At 38.9% G+C, this 7,435-nt stretch overlaps 2 pseudogenes; both read left to right on the top strand.

The window, feature by feature from the left end:
• The first annotated feature begins 547 nt into the window (after nt 1–547).
• Nucleotides 548–2,023, top strand: LOC137733588 (histone-lysine N-methyltransferase, H3 lysine-9 specific SUVH5 pseudogene; annotated as a pseudogene).
• A 3,393-nt stretch (nt 2,024–5,416) lies between these two features.
• On the top strand, nt 5,417–7,423 carry LOC137733471 (uncharacterized; annotated as a pseudogene).
• The last annotated feature ends 12 nt before the right edge of the window (nt 7,424–7,435 follow it).

Below are 7,435 nucleotides of genomic sequence, written 5' to 3'. Positions count from 1 at the left end.
TGTCGTCTCTGAACTTGATTATTGCACATCAATTTGGTCCTTCATTTTGGATTCGGTTAATTATTATGTTAGTGTGCTGATGTAGTGAACATATGGAACTCACAAGTCCAAACAGAATGACCAAATTGATGTGCTATGCTAAAGTTCAGAGACGACATTGATCAATGTTCGAATTGTGGGACCAAATAAATATTACTCAATGATCATTCTTGTATTTGGTTTTATAACCATTGGTTGAGTGATAGTGTAGTTGTTTATATTAATATCTCGTTGTTAATTTTTTTTTTTTTTTTTTTTTTTTAAATTGAACTTTACACCATGACTTATCGAAGTAATATTTCTGGATCAGTCATTAGTTGTCGTAGTAGTTGGCTAATATGTATATGGCCTGTTCTAACTACTTTGTATTAATTTCAAAATTGCATGCAGCAATTCCCTATCATTTGGTGCAAGGATAAAAACTCAACTATGGCTATAGTGAAAATACTTGAGAAGCAAGCAGCCAACCGTTTCCCCCCCAAGAAGCCGAGAGTTGACGCCGATAGAGATGGAACAAGTCGTACCAACGTGGAGGAAGCAAGCATATCGGGACACACTGACTCAGATCTTGAAAGAACGCGATGTTAAATGGGAGAAGAAAACTTGCTGGAACAGGCCTGATATTGAAGCAGCGATGCGTCTTCGAAGGCAAGGGAAAAGATTTTTTATGATGAAGAAACGAATCGGACGAATCCAAGGGATTAGAGTTGGTGACGAGTTTCAGAACAGGGCTGCACTAACTGTCGTTGGCCTTCATTGCCAGTTCCGCAAGGGTATTGATTATATCAAGAACAGCAATGGGAAAATCTATGCGACAAGCATCGTTAACTCTGCCCGGTATGACAACGACAGTGTAGAATCTCCGGATACCTTGATCTACTCAGGCGAAGGTGGAAATCCTGGCGTTACAGATTCAGAAAAACGACTCGAGGATCAAAAACTTGAACGTGGAAATCTTGCACTAAGGAATAGCATGGAAGCAAAAAGTCATGTTAGGGTAGTTCGTTGCTTTAAATGCTTATCGGCCAGCAGCACTGCTTATTTTTACGATGGTCTCTACAAAGTAACAGGTTGTTGGCAAAAAAGAGCGAAATTTGGCAAACTTGTTTATGTGTTTTTGCTGAGAAGAGAGCCGGGCCAACAAAAATTTGCCATCCCGCATAGCGAAGTCTCGAACAAGTTGATGAAGAGGCCTGCTACTACCATCCTTTGCAAAAATGAAATCTCTCAAGGGAAAGAGAAGACGCCTATTCGCGCAGTCAATAAAGTAGACAGTGACGAGAGTCCTCCATCTTTCAATTACATATCCGATACCATTTATCCAGATTTCCTCAAGAGCGCCGTGACCAGACAGACAGGGTGCGATTGCAAAGATGGATGCTCCGAATCTAAGCCATGTCCTTGTGTAATGAAGAACAAAGGGATTTTTCCATACAATGACAAGGGACGTAGGACGAATAGGAGCTCCTGTATTGTCTATGAGTGTGGTGCAGGGTGTAAGTGCTCTTCTTCATGCAAAAATAGAGTGAGCCAACGGGGAGGATGTTCCGCGTTTAAACTTGAAGTATTCAAGACTAGATCAAAAGCATGGGGTGTTAGGTCGCTCGCGTGGATTCCAAGAGATAATTTTGTTTGTGAGTACGTCGGAGAAGTAGTAGTACTTGAGTATAACAACAATGGTTTTCGAGACGCTTGTGAGCAGGGGCAGGAGCAGAAGCAGCAGCCTTTCTGTTTTCCTCTTATGTTGTTATCATCATCGGGAGGGGAAAAGAGTAGCAGGTTGGCCATTGATGTCGCGAAGCGCGGAAATGTGGGGAGATTTGTGAATCACAGTCCGTCGCCTAATCTGTATGTCCAACGCGTCCTCTTTGATCATGGAGACCCGAGAATGCCACACATGATGTTGTTTGCTAAGAAGGACGTACGACCTTATCAAGAGCTAACCCTTGATTTTAACTGTAATGTTGTAGCGAACGAAGCTTGAAATGTAAGATGATGAAATGTCATCGTGGTCAGATCATTTTTTTTATTTTTTTTTGTCAATAACGTTGAGATACTATTGAGACCCTTACTTTCAAAAGAATAGGTTAATTATTTGTATTGTTTATATAATTATATTGTTTCACATTATATTATATCACTAAAAAAAACATTTCCAGACGAAAAGATTTTGTTGGGCAAAATTGGTCAGCAAAATTGTTGCTTAAATGTTTGCTCGACAAATTTTGAATTTTCGTAGGCAAATAGTATCTGCCCGACAAAATTACCAATGACAGTTTCGTTGAAACAAGTGCGTTGACAAACTTGGCCGGATGAATATAACTTGTCTCGTTTTACGTGCAACAACAACCTCTCTTTACATGCGCGAAGATCGTATCGTTTTGCACTCACCAAGCAAGACTTTAGGGTTTTGGATGAATAGTATGTGAACGCGTACAAGCACACTATTAAGTGAATAGTAGTGTCACTTATAATTTTTCCGGAATGGTGAATAGTAACATTTCTTCGTGCCTTGCCTTTGTCATGCCTTTTTCCAAGCTTTGGCATGACATGTTTGTATGAGCCTTGCCTTTGTCATGTCGTGCTTGTTCTCGTCTAAGCGTCACAAAAATGTACAACTGCCTGTAAAGGCACAATGAAGGGAAGGCACGAACAAGTGTGTATGCCCAAAGCATAACATTCCTTACAAAAGCACGATATTTTTTAAACCACAAACAAGCATGTGACACCATGATATGCCTGGGTTTAGCGGAAAAAAGCAAATAAATAGATAAATAAATTGAAGTGTAACTCTCACGTTACTGATGATGTGGTTCATTGACTGGATGATGGTTGTGCACCCACGTGGTACTGATCCTTCTCTATTCCAATTTATCTTTTTATTTTTTTGCTTTTTTCCTTTGAATTTTTTCTTCTTACGTATTCTAAAATACAACTAACATCCTATTAAACATAACGTACCAATAATTTTTGTACATAATCAGTACATTATTGACATGATATATGAATGCCCATATGTATTAAACATAACGAACCAATAACTTGGTACATAATTGGTACATTATATAATCTTAGTTTTGGTATGTATTAATATTTTGGTACATTACAGATTACTAATTTTGGTACGTTATGTTATTCTTGTTTTAGTATGTACCATGATATTGGTACAATGCGTTAACTTAACTTTGGTATGTACAATCTAGTAGTACATTATGACCCTTAAAAAAAAAGAGAATTTTGCATATTAAAACTTTGTACTGAAAATTAATTATATCAAATTCTTAACAATTAATTATTGGGATAATGACTCAATCAAAAATTTCAAACTTATTTTCTTTCCAAGAATTTAGGGATTTTAGATCTGATCAATTTCAATATAAATAATTCTTATTTTCATTTTTTTCTTTAAAATTTACTTAAAATGATAAGTTGGAAATTAAAAAATTACATGGATAAAGATGGAAGCACCTTAATCAAAATACAAAGCGTTTTAATAAAAAGTTGAAAACCCACAAATGTTTAATTAATAAGATGTAGAATTGAAGCACTTTTATCTAATTTTGCCCTTATTTTAAGTGCCCCTATTCCCTATAATTTAAACTTTTTTCCTGTAATAAAAAGGAAAATCTTCTACAAGATTTCAGTCCTTAAGGTTAAGGACGCTTTGAAAAAATTGGAGCTTCAAATTCCAAATTAAAGTTGATGAATTTACACTCGGGCTTATGCGCGAGAACAAATTTTAAAATTCAAAACTGTAACAGTTGCCCACCTATCCTTTTTCACGACTCTGTTTTTCAGCTAACTTCAATCCAGACGGAGGTTGAGACGGTGATTTTCAAGTATCTCTTATAAACTATTATTTCTTACCGGTTTCAAAAAAAAAAAAAAAAAAAAAAAAAAAAAAAAACTATTATTTCTTACTTAGAAAGCAGATGCCTTTTGACAGACACCCATCGAAAAAGAAATCTTTATTGGTTCTACTTTCTATGTTTTATGAAGAGAATGAATCTTTTTATCGCAAGATTAGAAAAAAAATGAATCCAAACCTTATGTGGAAATGATTTTTCTTTTTATGGGTATCCGTTAATAAGTTAACGGTGTTTTTTATTTGGGTAAATATCAGTTTACTACCATCATGTTTCGTAGTTTTCAACATTTGGTACATTAAGTTTTTTTAGTCCTAGAGTCATACCTAAAATGTTAATTTTGGGACAGTCTCATACATCCGTTAGTCAAACCGTTAAGTCTCCCGTTAACTGATGATGTGGCTCCCATGTGAACAATAACTGGGTGCCACGTGCCATTAAGGGTCCACGTGGAAATTAAAAAAACAAAAACAAAAAACAAAAAACAAAATTTTGGTCCTCTTCAACCTCCCCTAACGTCTTCTTCCTCGCTTACCCTCCATTCTCTCCTCTGCACCAACCCACGAAACCTTCCTCTCCTTTCATCTTTGACTCGTCATACATCCACCCTTCCCCCTCCATCTTCGACTCCACCCATCCAACCCACCAAACCCTAATTTGCATTGTGCCCACTCTAGCTGCTCGCCCTTCCCTCCCCTAAAACCATCATTTGTATTTTCTTAATCCCAATTTCCTAATCATCTCAAAATTTCCACATCAATTCATCTCCTAATTTCAATAATTTGTAATAATCCCCAAATTTAACTACAGATCGTACAACGTTGTTCAAGTCGCGAAACCCTTTCGAGAAACCCTTTCTCTTCCTCCATGACCACCACCCCTACCTTTTCACCAACCACCTTCGTTTTTTCCTCACCCAAAATAATTCCGACGACGACAACCTCACCGTTCAATTCGTCGACGCTCAAGACAGTGATAGGGACTAATTCGGCATCCTCTTCGACCCCCTTGGCATCTCAATAGCTTGGAGGAGCCCGTCGAACGATCTGATGGGCAAGCTCGAACTCAAGCCGATGGTGCCGGCGCCGGTGGCGAGTGCAAAGGATGAGCAGAAAGTGAGAAAAGAAAGAGGGGTTGGTCGCTAGAGTGGATGGGAGGGTTTGAGAGAAAGCTGGGAGGGGAACGGCGCCGGCGAAGAAGGAGAAAGTGAGATCGTGGCTTTTTGTGTTAGGAGAAGAAGAAGAAGAAGAAACAGAGAGGAAGAAGACATCAGGGGAAGTAAAATAGGACAATTTTTTTTTTTTTTTCTGAAATTTAAATTTCCACGTGATCCCTTAATGACATGTGGCATCCAGTGACGTCAGGTCATCAGTTAACGAGAAACTTAACAGTTTGACTAACAAATATATGAGACTGTTCTAAAATTAACATTTTAAGTATGACTCTGAATAAAAAAAAACTTGATTTACCAAATATTGAAAACCACCGAACGATTTACCCTTTCTATTTTGTAGGTCCGTTGAACTTTGAGATTTGGATGGCGGGTCAGTTCAACCTGTTCGTACCGCACCAAACTCCTCTGGTTCGTCTTGAACCGACCCAAGTTGCACTCTTATTTGGACTACTGCGGAAAGCCCAAGAGTGAGCAACATCTAGGTGTTTTTCCCCGTAGAAGTAGAAGCTCTGTGGCCCCTCGCCATTTGTCGCAGTATCTCAGTGAAGCGTAACGATGCATTGGATTTGGGGTTCGAATGTTTGTTCCAGAAACTGCGGTGGTATTTGATGAACTGGGTTCCAAGCTTCTTCTCTCCCCACAAAACAACTCGTCTTATTTGCCGCGGTCTTCGCGCGCGTAAGCAATTCTCACCCCCAACCTCCGACAACATTGTCTTCAAAGCAATCTGTGTTAATCTTCGACAGAGAAGATGGAAGTTCTTAGACCAGATATCCCCACTCTAACCAGTTCATTAGTCAGCCGTGTTGTTCGCGAGTTTCGGAACTCGCCGCAGTTGGCTTTAGAGTTTTACAACTGGGTTCGTACGAACCAGAGTTGTTGTCCTCAATTTTTGGATTCTTCTTGTACTTTAATTCATGTTTTGATCAATTCTAGGAGGTACGATGATGCCCTGTCTCTTATGGAGAGTCTAATGGGGGAAGAGGGTTTGCCCCCATTGGTTGTTTTGGAAGGGTTGGTTACGAGCTATGATGAAGGTTGTGGTTGTTTAAGCCCTGTGGTGTTTGATGCACTTGTGAGGGCTTGTACTCGGCTCGGGGCCACGGATGGTGCTTATGAGGTGATTAAAAAGCTGAGATTGGATGGTTACTGGGTTTCGATTCACGCTTGGAATAACTTTCTTAACCATGTGATTAAGTTGAATGAGATTGATAGGTTTTGGAAGATGTATAAGGAAATGCTTTCATATGGTTATGTTGAAAATGTTAATACTTTCAATTTGGTTATGTATGCTCTTTGTAAGGAGTGCAAGTTATTAGAAGCAATGTCGGGATTTTATCGGATGTAGAAGGAGATACTGAGGAAGCTCTTTCCTTATTGTCTGACATGATTGATAGGCATATATTCCCTGATCAGTTCACCTACTCAATCCTCATCAAGGGGCTCTCTAGAAGTGGGCTTCTGACGGAAGCAATTAGATTCATAACCACATCCTTGAGAAGAACCTCGTCAAGGATGTTTTCTCCCACAATATCCTGATCGATTATATGTGCAAAAGCAACAATTTGAGAGCGGCCAAGCAATTGATGGGCAGCATGTTTGTTCGTGGTTTACTTCCTGACACTGTCACCTATGGCACTTTGATTGATGGGCACTGCAAAGAAGGGAGCATAGGAAGTGCTGTTCAGATTTATGAAAAACTGATCGAGGGGAAGAAAAAACCTAATTTGGTGATATACCATTCTGTTATAAATGGGTTATGCAAAGAGGCATCGGTGGATATTGCAAAACTTTTGATGGATTCGTTACAGAGGATGGATGTTCTTGACATTGTAACCTATAATTCAATGATAAATGGGTATTTCATCAGCGGGATGATTGATCAGGCATTTGTTTTGCTTCAGGAAATGGAAGAGGGTGGAATTTCATTCAATATAGTCACCTACAATATATTGATCAACTTTTTGTGCAAGTTTGGGTGTATTCAACAAGCAAAGGGACTAATGAAGGTAATGATTTCAAGAGGCATGGTTCCGGATTTTGTAACATACACCACTCTCATTACCAATTTGAACAAGAATTGCAGCCCGGAAGAAGTCGTTGCATTGCATGACTACATGGTGACTAAGGGAGTGATTCCTGATTGGCAAACGTACAAAGATATTGTCTGTCCATATCTTCTAGAAGAAAATTCATAGATTAGCACACTGGGTTGAGTTTCAACAGTACATCAAGGTGTATATTTGCTCTCCGTCATCCAGTATCGTTTGTGTTTCAAACGAGTTGGTGCAGAGAGAATGTGTCGGCTTTCTAAAGTAACAAGAATCACACATGTTCAATGCTGTTTATATCAGGC

The sequence above is a fragment of the Pyrus communis genome, chromosome 7, assembly GCF_041283825.1.
Source record: "Pyrus communis isolate YQ-2024b chromosome 7, ASM4128382v1, whole genome shotgun sequence".
NCBI lineage: Eukaryota > Viridiplantae > Streptophyta > Magnoliopsida > Rosales > Rosaceae > Pyrus > Pyrus communis.
Note: the sequence above shows the minus strand (reverse complement) of the source record. Positions and strands in the feature narration are given on the sequence as shown.